The following is a 20,640-nucleotide window of genomic DNA, read 5'->3' on the forward strand; positions in this document are numbered from 1 at the left end:
AGGACACCAGCAACCTCTTCTAGCCTAAGAGATTTATGTTATCACAATCCTGTTGTTGAGTAAGTAAGTGACATAGAGAGCAAATAAAAAGTGGACTTGCCTTCCTATGTTGTAGCTCAAATTGGAAAAGGGAAGTTGCTACCTCTCTGCCCATAGGACACATATAGTTAGACACTGGCTCTGAGTTTTCATCATAGAAACTAAGCAATTAATCTTCCTCATGCTAAGTTTTATTTGTAATATTTTAAGTGTGCAAATAAAGCATCCCAGAGGTTTGAGTGTGTCTTCCTAGAATCTGCACTGAGAAGAATGAAAATCCTCTGAGAATGCTCACAGTTTGCTGAACATAAAGTCCACAGCTTACAATGTGGATGTGCCAGAGTCCTGAGCTCATCAACAGAAGTGAACCTGAGGCCAGGAGGAGTTGTAAACATAGCCCCAAGGTAAACCTGACTGTGCTTTGTATGGGGCCCTCACACAGTTTCTGAAGCTTAGAAATCTTGAAACTTCTCTCATGGAGCTGAATTTCTACTGATGTAACTAAGCAGATGTTTGCAACCATAAGAGGCAAAATAGGGAGCTCAAATGACACTCACCTGGTGATAATTAAGAACACTTCCCAAAAAAGGCAGAGGTGTTGGCCCAGGAATTCCCAGCTTCTTAAAATATCCATGTGAATAGGTCCCATATCTATAAAGTGGAAGAGAAATCCAGATCAAGGGATTGTGACTGTGTGTATATAGTGGCTCATGAGTCACTGATCAAGAATGGGAGCCATGAAGCCAGGCAGGTAACATGTAGGGAATAAATAACAACAAAAACTCCAATGGCCCTAATCACATCTGCTCATCATCTCCTCTCTCACATTCCCTGAGGGACCACAAAACTCATATTAACTAGCTCAAAGCAGCTAATTCCATCATTAGGCTCCCAATGCTACAGTGAATATCTGATAAAAGTCCCCAAACATGAACTTAAAAATTCCTGAGCAATTCAGCCTAAATTTCTTCTAGGTCATTTCACTCACTGGTGTCAGTTCAGGAAGATGACTTAATACCATCATGTCGGCCTCTATAGTGGCCTCCAGTGGGGGCTCTCCCCACTCTGGGTCTTCTTCCCTCAGCAGAGAGGAGTATTCTCCCACTTTTTCATAACTCCTATCTGGATGCCTTTTATTGCATCCCTCATCCATATTCTCTTTTACTCATCTGCTGTAAGAGATTAAGAACACTGGCATATGGGGAAACTGTTGAATAAGAATAACCAGCTGGGAAGGTATATTTAAAGACATGTGCAATCTACGTCATGGATGTATGTATTAGATTAATATTCCTTCAATTGTTCAAAAAAGATGGGTCATTTTTAAACAGATTGGTTTTCACAAATACAGAATCCTAGGGTCCTATTTTGACCTTCAGAAGGAAATTGAGGAACTTACCTCAAAAAAATTGTACTATTGAACAGAATGAAATTAAATCATTTCCATTAATTTTAAAATGCCACTGGAGGGAAAATAGATAAAACAAAAGCCTGAATACTACCCTTTACTTCAATTGTTACAACCAGGTTTATATTTTCTATTTTCACATCATTATGAATGCCAACTCTCATAAAAGTGGATTTAAGGTAGAAGTCAAAGGTCTCCTTGGGGCAATGTCTTCTACCCTCAGACAGAAATAACTGCTCTTTTTCCCTGATCCAAGAAACCAGGAATCCCACTATTTTTTTTTTTTTATTTTGTTTTGTTTTTTTATTGTATATCATCATATTTTACATAATTAGGATCATTGTATAAATAGTCATAGAAACTATGTTTTAGTAATTTCATGTTGCCAGAATTTCCTTCATGAATATGCTTTAGAAATGTACAATATCCCAACATAAAACATCACAAAGCACTTTACCAATCCCCTATTATTAATTGTTTAGGTTTTTCTAATTATTATTATTATAACACTGACAATATGCATATAACATTTTTTATATATAAATATGTACATCTTTTGTATATAAATATGTTCATCTGATTATTTCCCTTGGACAGATTCTTAAAAGTAGAAATGATGAATCAAAGAGGAGTAAGGGACTGGGGATGTGACTCAGTGGTAGAGCATGTGTGAGGCTCTGGAGTTCAATTTCCAGCACTGGGGGTGGGAGAGGAGTATGAACAATTTTAAGGCTTCCTGGAAAAGTTATATTCTATCAACATTTAAATTCCTATCAATAGTGAGAGACAAATCCTGGCCAGTAGCAAGTATTACAAGTTTTTAAAACTTCTGATTTCATGAGAATCAATAGGTTCAAAAAATAGCAACTAATTGTCTTGATTTTCAATTCTTTGATTACTTTAGCTGAATAAAATTTCATGTTTCTTAGTCATTTGTATTTCCCTTTCTATGATTTGTCTATCAGTCTTCTTGGCTGGGCAGACGTGATTAGTAGAGGCCCCAGTAATCCTATAGTTGTCTGCAGAGGATGCCAAACTTTTGCATTTAGCCACATCTGATAGGCTCTGGCAGGATGACCATGTCAGCATTGCTATTTCAATGGAACCAGAAAGTGAATGTCTCTGTGTTTTATTGCAATCTGGGAGAAGCTGTTTTTATAAACAACATCTAGCATATTATTGTACTTTCTTCCTCTCTGAACTTCCCATTTCTTAAAGGTTGCTCTATGGGAGCGTTAAATTTGATGTGTGTCTGTTCAGCCTTTCAGTATGTGCTCATGTGCAATGCATAGAGGCCACATTATGGACTGCAGAGTACAGAGAAGAACCTGGGCTTTGGACTGATCAGGGCTTTTTCCCTGATCCAAGAAACCAGGAATCCCACTATTTTTTTAAATTTTTTTTTAGTTGTTGGCGGATACAATACCTTTATTTTATTTATTTATTTTTATATGGTGCTGAAGATCAAACCCAGTGCCTCATGCATGCCAGATGAGCTCTCTCCCACTGAGCCACAACCCCAGCCCAGGAATCACACTATTTAAAGGAATTCTTCTACTAGATTATTTTATTCATGCTCCTGTACTGGAATATCATGGGAAAATGTTTAAAATACAAAATTGGCTTGTTAACTTCTGTCTCTTGAAGCTGCCATTAGATTTCAAATCAAGAAAGAAACAAATCTCTGCACTGATGATAACTTAAAGAATAAAAGTTCAAAATTTCTCCCAAGTCTTTGCTCAATAGTTTCATCATTCAGCAGTAGTTGCATATTTCAGGGCAAAGGAATTGAGTTTTTGGAGGGAGGGCTGTTCCTGTGAAAGGGAAGAGAACAGAGGGAAGAACTGAGTCTGAGCCTGTGGTAGCACCTGGGGTGCACTTGGTGCATTTTACAAATGGTGCTGGGACGTGGGAAGAGAAGCAGGAACCACCTGTTCCACAGGATACAAGCCTTCTACACATCTCTTGTACTGCACATAGAACACAAAAGATAAACAATGACACAGAAACTTGTAAAGACTCCTCTTTACTCCCAGAATTCTGAAAGTTTGCAGAGGGTGCATCACTTTTCAGAAGGTGTCCAGTTGCTTGTAATCTGCCTCTACAGAACTCCGGCTGATTAATCTAGGTACAAACTGAGACTCAATTGGAAGTTCATCCTCCAAATCAAATGATATCACTAAAACTCCTAGTCACAGAAATGGGAAGTTTCAAGAGGAGAGGAACTGAGACAGTTACTCACAGGTAGAGGAGCACCAGGCTGATTCCCAGGAGAACCCAGGTTTCCATGGAAAAGTTTAGGATCAGATCCATCACTACTTTCCTTCCAAAATTTTCTCCTCTGAATTTGACTTCCAGCTATGTGAGCTATCTTTTCACTGGCGAAGGTGCCAAGCTTGCCTTCTGTGAGCAGCTGTGAGTCAATGAAGTCAGTCTGGCATATTTATAGGCTTGGAAAGGAAGTGGAGCTGGGTGTACAGCCAGTAGAAAAAACCACCTGTGCCCACCCCCTATTGCAGAAGCCAGGTGCCCCCTCCACCTTGGCAGTTGGCAGTGAGTCATGAGACATGCCCATTTTTATCTTTGAGCACAGGTTTGTAAAAATTATTAATAAAAAATTCGATCAAAGTTATCATTATGCCCAAAGGTTATTGCTTCTTATCAGAAACTCAAGTGAAACATTGGAATTAAATGTCCTCTAATCAGTTTTTGTCTCCTTGAGTTTTCTCATTACAAAATTCTTGAATTCCACCCAAAAAAAGTTATATCTAAATAACTACTCATGCACTTTCCTCTGCTTACAATGCCCTCTTGCTCAGAGAAGACTTTTTTAAAATATATTTTTTAGTTGTTGATGGACCTTTTTTTTCCTTCTTTCTTTCTTTCCTTATTTATTTCTATGCAGTGCTGAGAATCAAACCCAGGGCCTTACATCCTAGGCAAGCACTCTACCACTGAGTCACAGCCCCAGCCCAGAAGACTCTCAATCATCCTTCAAAACCCAGCTCAGAAAAAACTTCATCTGGTAAAGGCTTTCAACACCACCTCTTCACACGGAGCCACTCCCTCCCCTGGACAACCTCTATTTTCCCTGGAACACATTTCTATTTTTGTTGTCCTCTTTATGTAAAACATTGTTGGATTCCACCTTTGTTTAATTTTCCAGAATGTGAACTTTTCTGGAGCAGAGTCTCTGTACTATCCACTATTATGCCCCTAGTCCCTAGCAGAGTTCTTTACAAAGAGCTGGTATCTGGGACGTTTGGTCATTGAGTCAGGTGAGATTGCTGGGCCTCTGCAGGTTCTTTGCCTGTGTTTCTTTGCTGACCACTTCATCTTCCTGGTTTATCAATACAGAAAGATGATTTGGCTTGTTTGGGCCACAGCCACCTTCCCAGCACATTCAGGCTGTGTGCCAGTACCCTGATGGCCAGAAGTCCCCTAAAAAATGGGGATGAACAAGATGACACTGATGGATGCACTGAATAATGTCAATCCAAGCTACTTCCTGTGCCACCATTAAGAGATCCCTGCAGTAGCCAGCAAGTTAGACAGATTTCAGAGCAAAGAATAACCTCTGTCTCTGAAAATAATGCATGTCCATGACCAATGGGTGTGAAAGGACAAAAGAGGAGAACAGCATCCTGCATGGCCAGGTGAACTGCAAATCTCTACCCACCCATCTCATGGCAGATATTACCACAGAGAGCACATCCAGCACCAGAACCCCAAAAAAATTATCCCAGATTTTTCATTAGGCCAAGAGGTATCTGAACAGGTGGCTCCCTGCTTTTTGGTAAATGTGGATGGAGAGCAGACCCTGGGAGCTGGTTTAGGAGGAGTCTTGTAAGAACAATTGTCACTTGTGAGACTCTCAACAGATTCCTGATGCGAGTGATGCCATGTCTGAGTGTTTGGAAATTATACCAGTTCATTATCTCAAGTCTGAGTCAAATTATTTGTCTGATTAGCCTGAGAAAGAGAGGTTTAGGTAACAAAGCCTCCAAGTTTTCAAAACATAACAGAATGAGAAGACATTCAAGCTGTGCTTGTGTGCTTCCTTCTCTCTTTCTTCTGACTCTGTGCCAACTGATACTCACCCTTCACTAACCTTTCCTACATCTCTGGCATGCATTCAAACAAGGAGAGATTACGGTGTCATTTGATAACTACTGACAATTAACAATCTTGAAACAGACTGAATTCAGAGGCACCCCATCTGAAATTGGGAATGACTTCCTTATGTTGAGAGTAGAAGCTGGGAGCCATGGCTTCCACCTCCCACCCTGACAGGCACCAAAGAGGATGTAAATGGGGATTTCATTCCATCTGGGACAACACAGACTAAATCTGCATCTGTGCAGGAAATACACAGATTGCTCCCTCTTCAGATCAACCAAATATACACATGTATATCACCTGGCTTTTGTTTCTGTAAATTATGATTGTGTCTGTGGGATAGGTAAGGAGAAGTAATCTAACCACTTCCTCCTGGGCTGATCGAACTGCATCAAGTTCAATAGTCATTTTACCATATTTTGTCTATTTATTATGTGGATAGGCAGCCAAATCCAGCCAGCCAGGATCAAGGCAGGTCCCAGGGTTAGGTTGTCAGTAACAATCTTACCATAACCCCAAATCTTTTTTATACTTTCTGTATAAAAAACCTCTATAGAACTAATATAATTTCATCTTCCTTCAAATCATGTATTTGACTACTATAATGAAATAGCCAGGGCTATTACTCTTTTCCCCATATTTCATAGCTCTGAACCTGGTTGGACTGGTTGGGATTTGTACCAACAAGGATGGGTTAGACATTCCTTGAGATGAAAAACGCATCCAGTGCTGGATCCCAATCTATGCAAAAGTTCTTTTTCTGCAAAGGGCAATCAAAGAAGCCAAGCTCTAGCCAGGCAGGGTGGCAAACATCTGTAGTCCTAGTTGTTCAAGACAATGAGGCTAGAGAATCACTTGAGCCCAGGAGTTCAAGGTCAGATAACACAGGGAGAAGTCATCACACACACACACACACACACACACACACACACACAGAGAGAGAGAGAGATGCATGTTCCTCATGAACTTAATTCCATAGAAGGTAATACCATCAAACACAAACATATTTGCATACTAAATTTTTTCCTGTGCATGTCCAGGAAAGCATTATGTGCCAGAAGACTGCCCTCATGACTCTGGCATCTCCTCTACATATTTAGTGAAGCACTCACCACATACTTTAAAGATGTGTTCTATATATTTAAGTATTCAGATGTTTAATTCCCAGTTATTATTCTGGTTGCAGATAGTGATAGCAAAAAATAAGAACATAGTATAAGTAAGGATGGTTCAGCCACATAAAATTAATCATACAAGTATGAGACACATACAGTCCTTATCAATATGAACGGTTTATCTTCTTTCTCGTTTTCATATGCAACAGATAAAAGTCCAATCTCAGATTACATTCAGGAAAGCATCAGGCTGATATAAGTGTAAATGAACAGGTGATCCACAAACTTAGTGATGTAAGGGTCCCAATCATTATGATATTTCCATCCTTTCATAATGGTAGCCCAAGTTGTTATTCCCATGGAAAGCCTGTCTTGACTGGAATTGTCTGACTAAATTTCTCTTGGTGTAGAGAGACACAGAAGTGCTCTGGAATGATTTGTGTATAAGGTTCAAATTCGACAATTTATAATTACAATTATGAAAAAATGCAAGCAAGATTATTTATCTAACTTAGTTAAGTGCCCATTCTTCTCAGTCGGGTAAAACTTGATCTTCCTAATTTGGGGAATCAGGTGGTATCTAAGCTTTGGTGGCTAGAAGAGGAAATAACCAACTCTTCTGGGCTAATGGATGGGAAGGTTGAGGAGCATGTCAGGTGAAAGAGACAGTTCCTCTCGTTATTGGACTCTTCCAATGTGTGCCTAACATCAGTATCACTGTAGATTGGCAGGACTGTCTGGCTACTGTGTTCAGGACTTGTGCCAAATTCTACCTATAAGCCAGTCAGAATCCTTGCCCTTGTGAAATTTAACCTTAAGGGAGAGCAATGCTAATCAAATAAATACACAAATAATATTAAATTACAAATTTTATTACAAAATAAAAGAAAACTTGTTGAACTTCCCAGCAGTGTTTGACATAGGTGGTTGATGTGACAAGAGATGAGAAATTAAATCAATATATGACCCAGCTATATCATCCCCCATATTTATCCAAAAGAATTAATCAACATACTATGCATATTCATGTTTTGGTAGCATACTTCACAATAACTAAGTTATAAAAGCAATCTAGGTGTCCATCAACTGGATAAAGAAAATATGGTATATGTGCCCAATGGAGATTTACTCAGCCATAAACACAAATAGAGTTATGCCATTTGCAAGAAAATTAATAGAAACAGAGAGTGATTTGGTCAGCTTTTTTTCTTCTGTGACTAAAGGACCCAGCTAGCACAATTGTATGAGGAGGAAAAGTTTATCTAAAGGCTCATCGTTTTAGATGTCTTATTTCATAGAAGGCCAGCTCCATTCCATGGGGGCTCAAGGTGAGGCAGAACATCATGGTGTAAAATTGTGGCAGAGGGAACCAGCTCACATGATGATCAGAAGAGAGAGAGAGAGAGAGAGAGAGAGAGAGAGAGAGAGAGAGAGAGAGAGACCAGTATTCACTTGCCAGATACAAATATATACCCCAAAGCCATGCCCCCAATGAATCACTTCCTCCAGTCCCACTCCACCTGCCTACAGTTCCCATTCAGTTAATTCAATCACTGATTAGGTTAAGACTATGCTATATAACCCAAACATTTCTCCTCCATACCATCTTGCATTGTCTCACACCTCAACCTTTGGGGAACACTATACACACAAACCATAACAGAGAACATTATACTACGTAAGGTAAGCCAGATTCAGAAAGTCAAGGATTATATGTTTTTTTAATAATATGTGGAAACTAGAGAGAAAATAGGAAAGAAAGGGAACTCAGGTAAACAGAAGAGGGACCAGTAGGGAAATGGAATTGGTGGAGGGAAAAGGGGGAGCAAAGGGAAGGATATGAGAATGAAATCGACAATGTATGCTATGTGCATATATGAATATAACACAATAAAAATCACTCATCTATCTAATTATAATGCACAAATAAAAATTTAAAAACCATAAGAGAAAAAAATAACTGAGAAATATTAAATAAAGAAGAAAATATATATTTGGACTCACAGTTTAAGAGATTTCAGCCCATAATCACTTGGATCCATTGATTCTGGGCTGTGGTGAGGCAAATTACCATGGCAGAAGTGCACCATGGAGCAAAGTTGCTCCCCTCGTGGTGACTGGGAAGCATAAGGAGGGCAAGGTAGGGGCCAGGGATTTGATTAGCTCTTCCAGGATCTGCACCTGGTGACCTAACTCCAACTAGGCCCTAAGCCCTGTCCTCTCTACCACCTTCTGATAATGCCATAAAATTGTGAATCCATCTATGGATCATTCACAGATGAGATTAGGGAAGCTCATGATCATACCACCTTCCCAAAATCTCCACCTCTGCACATGGATGCATTGGGAATCAAGGTGTTAACCCTTAAGCCTTTGGGAACATTCCAGTGCCAAACCATATCATGATATTTCCTTTATCCCTTAACTCCCTTCTACTTTGTAAGTTATGAAAGCAGAATCCACAGGACTTGCGGGTTTGGGTGTGTGAGAACTTGAGTATGCTTAGCTCTAATTCCTCATCTGACTGTAGAAGGGGGTCAGTAAATGCCCTTCAAATCACAGAACCCCAAGGATCACCTGCCTCTCTCTACCTCTATGATTCTCTTGTATTTTCAAAAACATGCCACCTCCACATTATCCTCTTTATCTTGCATATCACTGAGAGTCCCCCAAACCCTCAAATCCTGCCAGCAACCAAGAACTCCTGAGGGCAGGATGAAGCACAAAGACAGCAGAATAGACTGGGCCTTGAAGAAGACATCTGCCAAGGATGTCCTAGCTTTAAAATTCTAAAGTGGTTTCTCAACTAGGGGTACAAAGTAAAGGGCATCATACACATGCACACAAACACATATTTGCCCAGAAACACAATTGCATGCACACACACACACACACACACAAACACACAGACACCATTTTTTTTTTAGTAGCAGTGATTGAGCCTAAGGTTGCTTAAACATCCAGTCACATCCCCAGCACATTTGTTTTTTTTTTTATTTTGAGGCAAGCTCTCACTATGTTGCTTACAGCCTTGCTAAGAATCTGCCTTCAAACCTTCAAACACATGATCCTCCTGCCTTATCCTACAGAGCCCCTGGGATTACAGATGTGCATCACTGTGCCCAACACACACCCAGAATGTACCTCAAGCAACAATAGTGTTACTGAAAGCTCAGTCTTGTCCCTGATGTCAATTCAATAAAAGGAATGGTTTTGAGAAAAGAAGGAAGTTTTATTGTTCTACTGGGGAAGGAGAAGAACAGGGGATTCCTGTCCCAGAGGCTGTGATTCTGCCCATCAGGGAGAACAAAGGGTTTGGGGGGTTTTTGTTTGTTTTTTTTTACTTTTTTTGTAGTGGTAGATGGACAGAATGCCTCTATTTTATGTGTTTATTTTTATGTGGTGCTAAGAACTGAAAGCAGTGCCTCATATATGCTAGGCAAGTGCTCTGACTCAACCCAAGAACTGATGGTTTTTAAAGATATAATCCATTCCAGGTGTTCCCTGTGAGAGGTTCGATTCACCTGTTAATTTGGGAAATAACCATTCTTATGGCATCAGTCCTGAAGTCTGACTTACTTTGTTCCTGTGGTGGGTGTATGCTCAAAGACAGATGGATAACTGAGCCTAGGATGGGAAAAGATAATCTTGTTCCCAACCCCCAGGTTATGAAGACAGAGAGGTAGAAGAGGAAAATAAAATCCTGTCCATTTTAAAATAAACCTCAGTAGCAAAGCAGCCAAAGACTGAATTCAAAGCATGAGGTGGATGACTGATACAATAGGTGAAATTTTTGTCTAAAAAATTTTATTTTTTTTTCTATTTCCTGAAATAACTTGAAGAGTATTGGTATTAGTTCTTTTTTAAAGGTCTTGTAGAACTTGGCTGTGTATCCATCTGGTCCTGGGCTTTTCTTGGGTGGTAAGCTTCTGATGTCATCTTCTATTTCATCACTTGATATTGGTCTGTTTAAATTGTGTATATCTTCCTGATTCAATTGGGCAAATCGTATGACTTAAGACATTTATTGGGGCTGGGGTTGTATCTCAGTGGTAGACTGCTTGCCTAGCATGCCTGAAGCACAGGGTTCGATTCTCAGCACCACATACAAATAAATAAAAAGATCAATTGACAACTAAAAACAATTTAAAAAAAAAGAAATTTATCAATGCCTTCAATATCTTCTATTTAACAGAGTATAAGTTTTCAAATTAATTTCTAATTATCCTCTGTATTTCTGTAGTGTCTGTTGTGATATTACCTTTTTCATCATGAATGCTGGTAATTTGAGTTTTCTCTCTATTTCTCTTCATTAGCATAACTAAGGGCATGTCGATTTTATTTATTTTTTCAAAGAAACAACTTTTTCTTCTATCAGACGTAGTGTCTCTGATTTGATATCTAGCTCCTTGATCCATTTTGAGTTAACTTTTGTGGATGGCGAGAGAAAGGGATTCAATTTCATTTTGTTGCATATGGATTTCCAGTTTTCCCAGCACCATTTGCTGAAGATGCTATCCTTCCTCCATTGCATGCTTTTAGCCCCTTTATCAAACATAAGATAGTTGTAACTTTGTGGATTAATCTCTGTGTCCTCTATTCTGTACCATTGGTCCACCCGCCTGTTTTGGTACCAGTACCATGCTGTTTTTGTTACTATTGCTTTGTAGTACAGTTTGAACTCTGGTATCGCTATACCTCCAGATTCACACTTCCTGCTTAGAATTTCTTTTGCTATTCTGGGTCTTTTGTTTTTTCATATGAATTTCATGATTGCTTTATCTATTTCTACAAGAAATGCCGTTGGGATTTTGATTGGCATCGCACTAAACCTGTAGAGAACTTTGGGTAATATCGCCATTTTGATGATGTTAGTTCTGCCTATCCATGACCAGGGTACATTTTTCCATCTTCTGAGATCGTCTTCTATTTCTCTCTTTAGGGTTCTGTAGTTTTCATTGTATAAATCTTTCACCTCTTTTGTTAGGTTGATTCCCAAGTATCTTATTTTCTTTGAGGATATTGTGAATGGAGTGGTTTTCCTTATTTCCATTTCAGAGGTTTTGTTGCTGATATACAGGAATGCCTTTGATTTATGCGTGTTGATTTTATAACCTGCCACTTTGCTGAATCCATTTATTAACTCTAGCAGCTTCTTTGTAGACCCTTTTGGGTCTGTTAAGTATATTATCATGTCATCTGCAAATAGCGATAATTTAATTTGTTCTTTTCCTATTTTTATGCCTTTAATTTCTTTTGTCTAATTGCTCTAGCTAGTACTTCGAGAACTAAATTGAATAGAAGAGGTAAATAGAGAGCCTACATCCTGGGAACAATTTCTTACCCCTCACACCTCAGATAGAGCCCTAATATCCAGAATGTACAAAGAACTCAAAAAATTAAACAATAAGATAACAAATAACCCAATCAACAAATGGGCCAAGGACCTGAACAGACACTTCTCAGAGGAGGACATACAATCAATCAACAAGTACATGAAAAAATGCTCACCATCTCTAGCAATCAGAGAAATGCAAATCAAAACCATCCTAAGATACCATCTCACTCCTGTAAGATTGGCAGCCATTATGAAGTCAAACAACAATAAGTGTTGGCGAGAATGTGGGGAAAAGGGTACACTTGTACACTGCTGGTGGGACTGCAAAATGGTGAGGCCAGTTTGGAAAGCAGTATGGATATTCCTGGGAAAGCTGGGAATGGATCCACCATTTGACCCAGCTATTGCAGTTCTCGGACTATACCCTGAGGACCTTAAAAGAGTGCACTATAGGGATATGGCCACATCAATGATTATAGCAGCACAATTCACAATAGCTAGACTGTGGAACCAACCTAGATGTCCTTCAATAGATGAATGGATAAAAAAAATGTGGCATCTATACACAATGGAGTATTATGCAGCACTAGGAAATGACAAAATCATAGAATTTGCAGGGAAATGGATGGCGTTAGAGCAGATTATGCTAAGTGAAGCTAGCCAAGCCCTAAAAAAACAAATGCCAAATGTCTTCTTTGATATAAAGAGAGCAACTAAGAACAGAACAGGAAGGAAGAGCATGAGGAAAAGGCTAACAGTAAACAAAGACGAATGGGGGGAGAGAAAGGGAGAGAGAAGGGAAAGCATATGGAAATGGTAGGAGACCTTCAATGATACACAAAATTATAAGAGGTTATGAGGGGAAGGGGGAGGGGAAATAAGGGGAGAGAATTGAACAACAGCAGAGGAGGTAGAGAGGGAAGATGGGAGGGGAGGGGAGGGAAGGGGGAATAGTAGGGGATAGAAAAGGTAGCAGAATACAACAGTCACTAATATGCCATTATGTAAAAATGTGAGTATGTAACAGATGTAATTCTGCAGTCTGTATTTGGGGTAAAAATGGGAGTTCAAAACCCAATTGAGTCAAATGTATGAAAGATGATATATCATGAGCTCTGTAATGTTTTGAACAATCAATAAAAATAAATAAATAAAAAAGAAAAAAAAAATTAAATGCAAAAAAGATAATAGCATTAGAAAATAAAAAATTTTTGAAACTCTGAGATTAGCAATATGTCTTAAGTAATATAGGTTATTCAAATTCTTAAGACTTTATAAAATCGGCATTTTTTTTGTATAGATGGATATGTTTTCTTTTCATTTGCTTTTTCTTTGGTACTAGGGATTGAACCCAGAGGCACTTTACCATTTACCACTGAGTTACATCCATATATATATATTTTTTTTTGAGCAGTGTCTCATTAAGATGCTGAGGTTCTTAAGTTGCTGATACTGGCTACATACTTGGATCCTTCTGCCTTGGCCTCCCAAGTCTCTAGGGTGACAGGCACGCATCGCCATGCCCAGCTTGGATATGTTTTCTTCTTTGCTTGACAAATAATAATTATATATATGTATGAGTAAAATGTGTATTTGATCTGTGTATAGAATGTTGAAAGATTAAAGCAAGATAATTAACATGTCAAAAAAAGAAACAACTTTTTGTTTTGTCAATTTTTTCAATTGTTTCTTTCATTTTGATTTCATTGATTTCAGCTTTAATTTTAATTATTTCTTGCCTTCTACTGATTTTCCTGATGATTTGTCCCTGTTTTTCTAGGGAATTGAGATGTAATGTGAGGTCATTTATTTGTTAGCTTTTTTTTCTTTTAAGGAATGAACTCTATGCAATGAATTTTCCTCTTAGTACTGCTTTCATAGTTTCCTGGATTTTGATATGTTTTGTCTATGTTCTCATTTACCTCTTATAATTTTTTTTATCTCCTCCTTGTTGTCTTCTGCAACCCGTTGTTCATTCCGTAGCATATTGTTTAGTCCCAAGGTGATGGAAAAATATTTATTTTTTATTTTGTTGTTGATTTCCAATTTCATTTCATTACAATCTGATAAGATGCATGATTGTATCTCTGTTTTTTTTTTTGTATTTGCTAAGAGTTGCTTTGTGGTATATTATATGGTCTATTTTGGAGAAGGGATCCATGTGTTGCTGAGAAGAAAGTGTACCTGTTTGATGCAGGTTGAAATATTCTATATATGTCAGTTAAATCTAAGTTATTGATTATATTATGAGTTCTAGAGTTTCCTTATTCAATTTTTGTTTGGAAGATATATCCAGTGCTGAGGGAGGTGTGATAAAGTCACCCAAAATTATTGTGTTGTGTTCAATTTGAACTTGAGAAGAGTTTGTTTGCTGAACATAGCTGCATCATTGTTTGGGGGTATATATATTTATGATTGTTATGTATTATTGGTGTATGGTTCCCTTCAGCAGAAGGTAATGTCCATATTTATCCCTTTTGATTAACTTTGGCTTGAAGTCTACTTTATTTAACATGAGAATGGACACCCCTGCTTGCTTCTTCAGCCCATGGGAGTGGTATGATTTTCCCCAACGTTTCACCTTCAGTCTGTGTATGTCTTTTTCTATCAGATGAGTTTCCTGTAGGCAGCATATTGTTCTTTTTTTTCAATACAGTGTGCTAGCCTATGTCTTTTGATTGGTGAATTCAAGCCATTAAAATTCAGGGTTATTATTGAGACATGGTATTCCCAGCCATGTTTGTTTATTTTGGTTATTTAACTTGACTTGATTTTCTTCTTTGATTAGTTTTTCCTTTAGGGTACTACCTCCCTCTGCTGATTTTCATTGTTGTTTTTCATTTCCTCTTCATGGAATATTTTGCAAAGGATGTTTTGTAGAGCCAATTTTCTAGCTAAAAATTCTTTTAAATTTTGTTTATCATGGAAGGTTTTTATTTCATCTTCAAATCTAAAGTTTAATTTTGCTGGATACAAGATTCTTGATTGGCAACCATTTTTTCAGAACTTGATATATGTTGTTCCAAGATCTTCTCTCTGTATTTGTGGCATTGTGGTCTCAGGTGGTCTAGAATACAGCCAATATCTCTCTGGGGCCTCCAAATTTTAAGGCACTATTCTAAATCCCAAATAAAACTCTGTGTCTTTTTGAAGCAAAGGCAAAGGATTTATTCTGGCCAGGGCCAAGGGAGCACAAAGCTGCCAGTTCTGTAGTCCAAGATATTAAGTGCTTGTCGGGGGCAGTTTAAAAACATACAAAAAAAGCACAAAGTAGGGAAGCAGCAGAGGCAAGTACAATCATAAGTACATTCATTTTATAAAGTGGAAAGCACCAGGTTCTCAGAATTGGCACCTTTTTGTGCATAGTCAGGAAGCAAACTTGCATTAGTTCTACAGTTAAGGACATTGTTGTAAGGGAGCAAGTTGGTAAGGGTGGCAATTTCAGATTCTGTGTGAATGGGCTCATACAGAAATGGGGGCCAATTCGGCTCAGGGTGAATTGTCTGAGCAAAATGGGTCAGACTGACATAATTTTCAAATCATCCCATAAGAAATCCATTTATAGTTTTTTTTTATTAATATCCTGTGGAAACATGTGATGCTGGGACCCACTGTGCCACACGCATGCATGCACATTCCATGTTCAGTGAGATTCATTCCACTCTTCTTTCCTTTTTATGTCCCTTCTTCTTCCTCCTCAACCCCTCCATCTACTCTACTGAACTTTCCTCTATTTATTTATTAGTTGTTCAAAACATTACAAAGCTCTTGACATATCATATTTCATACATTTGATTCAAGCAGATTATGAACTCCCATTTTTTGATGAAATTACCTCTCCCTTCTTTTGTTCCCTCTCTCTTTTTCTTCTTGTATTTTTTTTAATCTCCACCTTACTTGCCTTATTTTGGATTACCTTCCCCCTAGGAGAGAGAACCTTGGAACTTTAATGTTTTGGGACTGGATTATTTCACTTAACATGACTTATCTTTATTTTACCCTTTAGCTTTGATAACCTATAACAGAAAGGAGCAAAGACATACCAAAAAATAACTATTTTATAGAATATTTTTAGTGTCGTTCATATATTTATTTTTATTGTTGTTTATATACTTACTTTCTGAGGTTCTTGTGGTAACCTGAGGTTGTTGTTTAATATTCAACCTCAATTTTGCTAGTGAGATAGTGTTGTAAGAAGCTATTGAATACATGTCATCTTTGCAGACTTTGCTGGAATTGTGACATCTTCCAGCTAGCTGCCATTCTCAGTCACCTCACTTGCTTTTCCAAAATTCTGGATATTTTCATATGGTTTCATGTTAATGTTTAGCAAAATAAATACTATCTATTTCATTATAGTAGTCACAGAAGGCTATGCAGCCCTTCTCTCTTTCTGGTAAAGTATCTGAAACTTTCTGACTTTGTTATTGCTAAAATAATTCATCACCATTAGGTTTTATTGATCAAATCCCTAGAAAACTTAATGGCTATGAACCATTTATAATTCTGCAGGGTTACAGGGCCTTCTCCGTAGCAAATAAGATTTGAGTTACAACTGTTCTTCATGACAAGTGGAATTTGGACCCAAACTGGTATCTTGTAAGGTGACCAGTTAATCAGTCTGGTGATTTCACAATCTCAGTGGGCCTGATTAGGGTGATTACAATATGAACTTCCTAAGGTTTAAGTGTAAGTTGAGGTTGTTAGTTAATAGTCAACCAGGATTATATCTACAAGGTAGAAAAACATTAGATACATGTCATAATTGGTGGCAGTCAAGGTCTGTCTTTTAGGACTCGCTATGATATATATCATCTGTGACAAATTGTAAATGAAATCTTGACTTTTAGTGACAGGCTCTAAAGCAATCCCTAACAGCATGGGTGACACAAATTCCCATTCTTACCCTACCTGAACTGGTTGTTGTCTACACTTTCTGACGTCCTTGTGGTCACCTGAGGTTGTTGTTTAATATTCGACCACAATTTTGCTAGTGAGATAGTGTTGTAAGAAGCTATTGGACACATGTCATCCTTGCTGTCTTTGTTGAAATGGTGACATCTTCCAGCTGGCTGCCAGTCTCAGTCACCTCACTTACTTTCTCTGACTAAGAACAAGCAGTTGAAAGGTTTAGACTTAGAAGAATATAGATGTATTCCCATGGTCAGGTGTGTGAGTGATAGATTTGTGTCTATGGTGTCTGGATTCCTGAAATGATTTCTCCTCAATACTGTTACTATTTCCTCTTCTTTTTTTCTGAAATTCCATGTATGTTTTGATCTGGCTGTTTCCCAACTCTCCCAACCTATGGGCATTTTGCAGTTCTAAAAATGCTTCCACTTTTTCAGTTTAGTTACAGTAATGACCATATGCCTCACTACCAATTTCTCTATAAATCTGTATTTTATTACGAAAATGAAGAATTTGAGGCAGGATATTTTGTAAAGAAATGATGTCATTCAGTCACATCCATGCTGAACAAATGATAGAAATTCATCATTTGTAAGGCTGAATAGTTTAATCTCTTGTATACATTCCACCTTTTCTTTTATGCATTCACTATTTCATGGACACTTACGTTGATTTTTATTCTTGGTTATCATGAATAATATTGCAATAAACATGGGAGTACACATGCCTCTATGACACATTATATTTTATCTAGATAAATATCCAGAAGTGGGATGCTGAATCATATATAATAGTTATATTTCTAATTCAATATTTGTTTGTGCTTCTAGGATTAGCATCTTTTTCCTGTTTCATGTTAAACTCCATGAGAGCAATGATTCTGACCTTTATATGCAGTGCCGGTGCATGTCCCAAACACAGCAGCCATGCAGCCGAGACAATTCACAGTGACACTGAGGCAAGGAACACACCTCCTCCAATGCCAGGAGAGAGTGTCATGGGACCTGCCACTTTCCCTACAACATCCAACCATGAGCCCACAAGAGTTGGTTGCTCCCCTCCTTCAGCAATCAAAGCTAGATACCACCTAGTTTCCCAAATAGGCCTAATCAAGTTTGCCCCTACTGAGAAGTATACGCTCTTGAGAACAGAGTTAGAAAAAAAATCTAGTTTCCATTTAAAAAATTACTTTCTTGGATTTCCAACATGGCGGCGGGCGCGGAGAGATCAAGTCTCTGACCTCTTCAGCTGTGCAGGCATAGGGAGTCGTAAACAGCCTAAATCTGTTTGCTCAGGATCACTAAGCAATGCTGAGCTGACGTGGATCTGGGGTGATCAATCTGGACCTCTCAGAATACACACTGAGCCCGGATCGGCTGAATTCAAGCTCCGGTTCGCCTGATTCCCGCAGACAAACAGCTGTGACTCAGCACTAATCCATCCGGCTGAAACAACTGGTCAGCCCTTCTGATCCTACGGAGGTAATGGCAACCGAGCCTTCATAGGTAGTGGCCACAGGTTTCAAACGGGGCTTGGGAGAGACAGTAAGGACCCACCCATTGCATTGGTCACCCGGCAAAGGGAAACGAACTGTCGCCATTTGCAAGAGATACCACCATGGCAGAGAACTGACGTCATCAGACTGCGGCGGAGGAGATAACTTCATTGAATCCTGCGGCTACAGGTGTGTAATCCCCTAGCCTTCCCTCTCCACACATCGGGGAAACCTTAAGGGCCCCTCCCAGCTCTCCCGTAAGGGCCCCTCCCAGCTCTCCCGTGAGCGCGGTAGCCAGACCGAGGGAATTAGAGGTGGCGAGGGACCCGCGGCGCGGAACTACCACTCCCACCAGAGCTGACAGCTGAGGTCTCGTGCACCATCTACCGGGGGCGTGGCTACCAGAGGGCAAGTAATATTTGCTGAGGATTCTCAGCCCTAAGCTCCACAAACTTAGGGTCTGAGGGACAGGCAATCTGGGAGAGTGTGCCCAATCGTCCATGAAAACAGGGCTCCTGGGAGCAGCAGACCTGGCGTGTACCCAGTATTGTGGTGGGCGGCACCCGTGAGAGGGGAATGGCTAGAGGAAAAGTGGGGAAGTGACTAGACACAAGAGGAGGCCCTAGGCACTCAGGATTGGAGACTTGCCCAGTCTGGGAGGAGGAGCTGCTGCACAGTGATTGGTTCCCACGTATTGACAGGAGAAACTTGGCCTGGTGGGCACAGCGCCACCTACTGGAAGAGAAGTTAATCAAACTCTAAGACTGCATTTATTAGTGTTTTTTTTTCCTTTTTTCTTTTCTCTTTTTTTTTTTTTTTTTTGATTTTGATTTGGGGTTTTCTTTCATTTTCATTTTTCTTTCTTGTTTTTTAATTTTTTTTTTACAATTTAAAAAAATTTTTTTTCTTCCAATTTTAATTTTAATTTTTGTTTTATTCTTTTTTTAAAATTTTTTTTCTTTTTCTTTTTTTATTTCCTATTTTTTTTCTTCTTTTGTCTTTTCATTTCTTTTCAATTATCTTATCCCCCCTTCCTTGAATTCTACCTGCTTACTCTCATTCTCTTTAGTGACTTCTTCCCTTCCCTTCTAATACCTTTCCTCCCAAGCATCAAATAAATTTATAGGAGTAAACAGTAACTCAGCAGTCAAACAGAACAAGAAGTAACATGAGCAGCTTCAAAAAGCAAGGAAGAAAAGGAGTACAAACAATGCAGGACAGCCTAAATATTCAGGAGGACCTAGAGTCATCGGAAAAATGTTCATATAAAGAACTCAAGGAACACCTTAGACAGATGGAATGGAACCTTAAAGAGGATACGAGACAGCAAATTCAAGCAGCAAAAGAACACATTGAGAATGAGTTACATAAACAGATAAAAGAAGAAGTTAAGCATCTTTATCAGGAGATAGAGATTATAAAAAATAATCAAACAATAATTCTAGAAATGAAGGAAACGATAAACCAAATTAAAAACTCAATTGAGAGTATCACTAACAGAGTGGAGCAAGTAGAAGCCAGAACGTCAGATACTGAAGACAAAATATATCATCTTGAAAAGAATCTAGCCAACTCAGAAAGGCTGGTAAAAAATCACGAGAAAAACATCCAAGAGTTATGGGATAACATAAAAAAACCAAATTTACGAGTCATCGGGATAGAAGAAGGTACAGAGATACAAACCAAGGGAATGAGTAACCTGCTGAATGAAATAATTACAGAAAACTTTCCAGAAATAAAAAAGGAAACAGATATACAAATTGAAGATGCATTCAGGACACCGAGCACACAAAATCACAGTAGACCAACGCCAAGACACATTGTTATGAAGATATCCAATATACAGAACAAAGAGAAAATATTAAAAGCTACAAGAGAAAAGAGACAGATTACATTCAGGGGTAAACCAATAAGATTAACAACAGATTTTTCATCACAGACACTGAAAGCAAGAAGGTCATGGAACAATGTATTTCAAACACTGAAAGACAATGGATGCCAACCAAGAATTCTGTATCCAGCAAAATTAAGCTTCAGGTATGACAACGAAATAAAAATCTTTCATGATAAACAAAAGTTAAAAGAATTTGCAGCCAGAAAACCAGCATTGCAAAGCATTTTGAGCAAAACACTACACGAGGAAGAAATGAAAAACAATAACCAAAACCATCAGAGGGAAGTGCCTCGGTAAAGACAGAGGGTGAGGGGAAAGTTA

At 38.6% G+C, this 20,640-nt stretch overlaps 1 pseudogene; it reads right to left on the reverse strand.

Moving 5' to 3' along the window:
* LOC144256966 (cytochrome P450 3A5-like) overlaps positions 1–3,760 on the reverse strand; it is a 37,692-nt pseudogene extending 33,932 nt beyond the window's left edge.
* Positions 3,761–20,640: the final 16,880 nt, after the last annotated feature.

Source organism: Urocitellus parryii, chromosome 9 (genome assembly GCF_045843805.1).
Source record: "Urocitellus parryii isolate mUroPar1 chromosome 9, mUroPar1.hap1, whole genome shotgun sequence".
Lineage (NCBI taxonomy): Eukaryota > Metazoa > Chordata > Mammalia > Rodentia > Sciuridae > Urocitellus > Urocitellus parryii.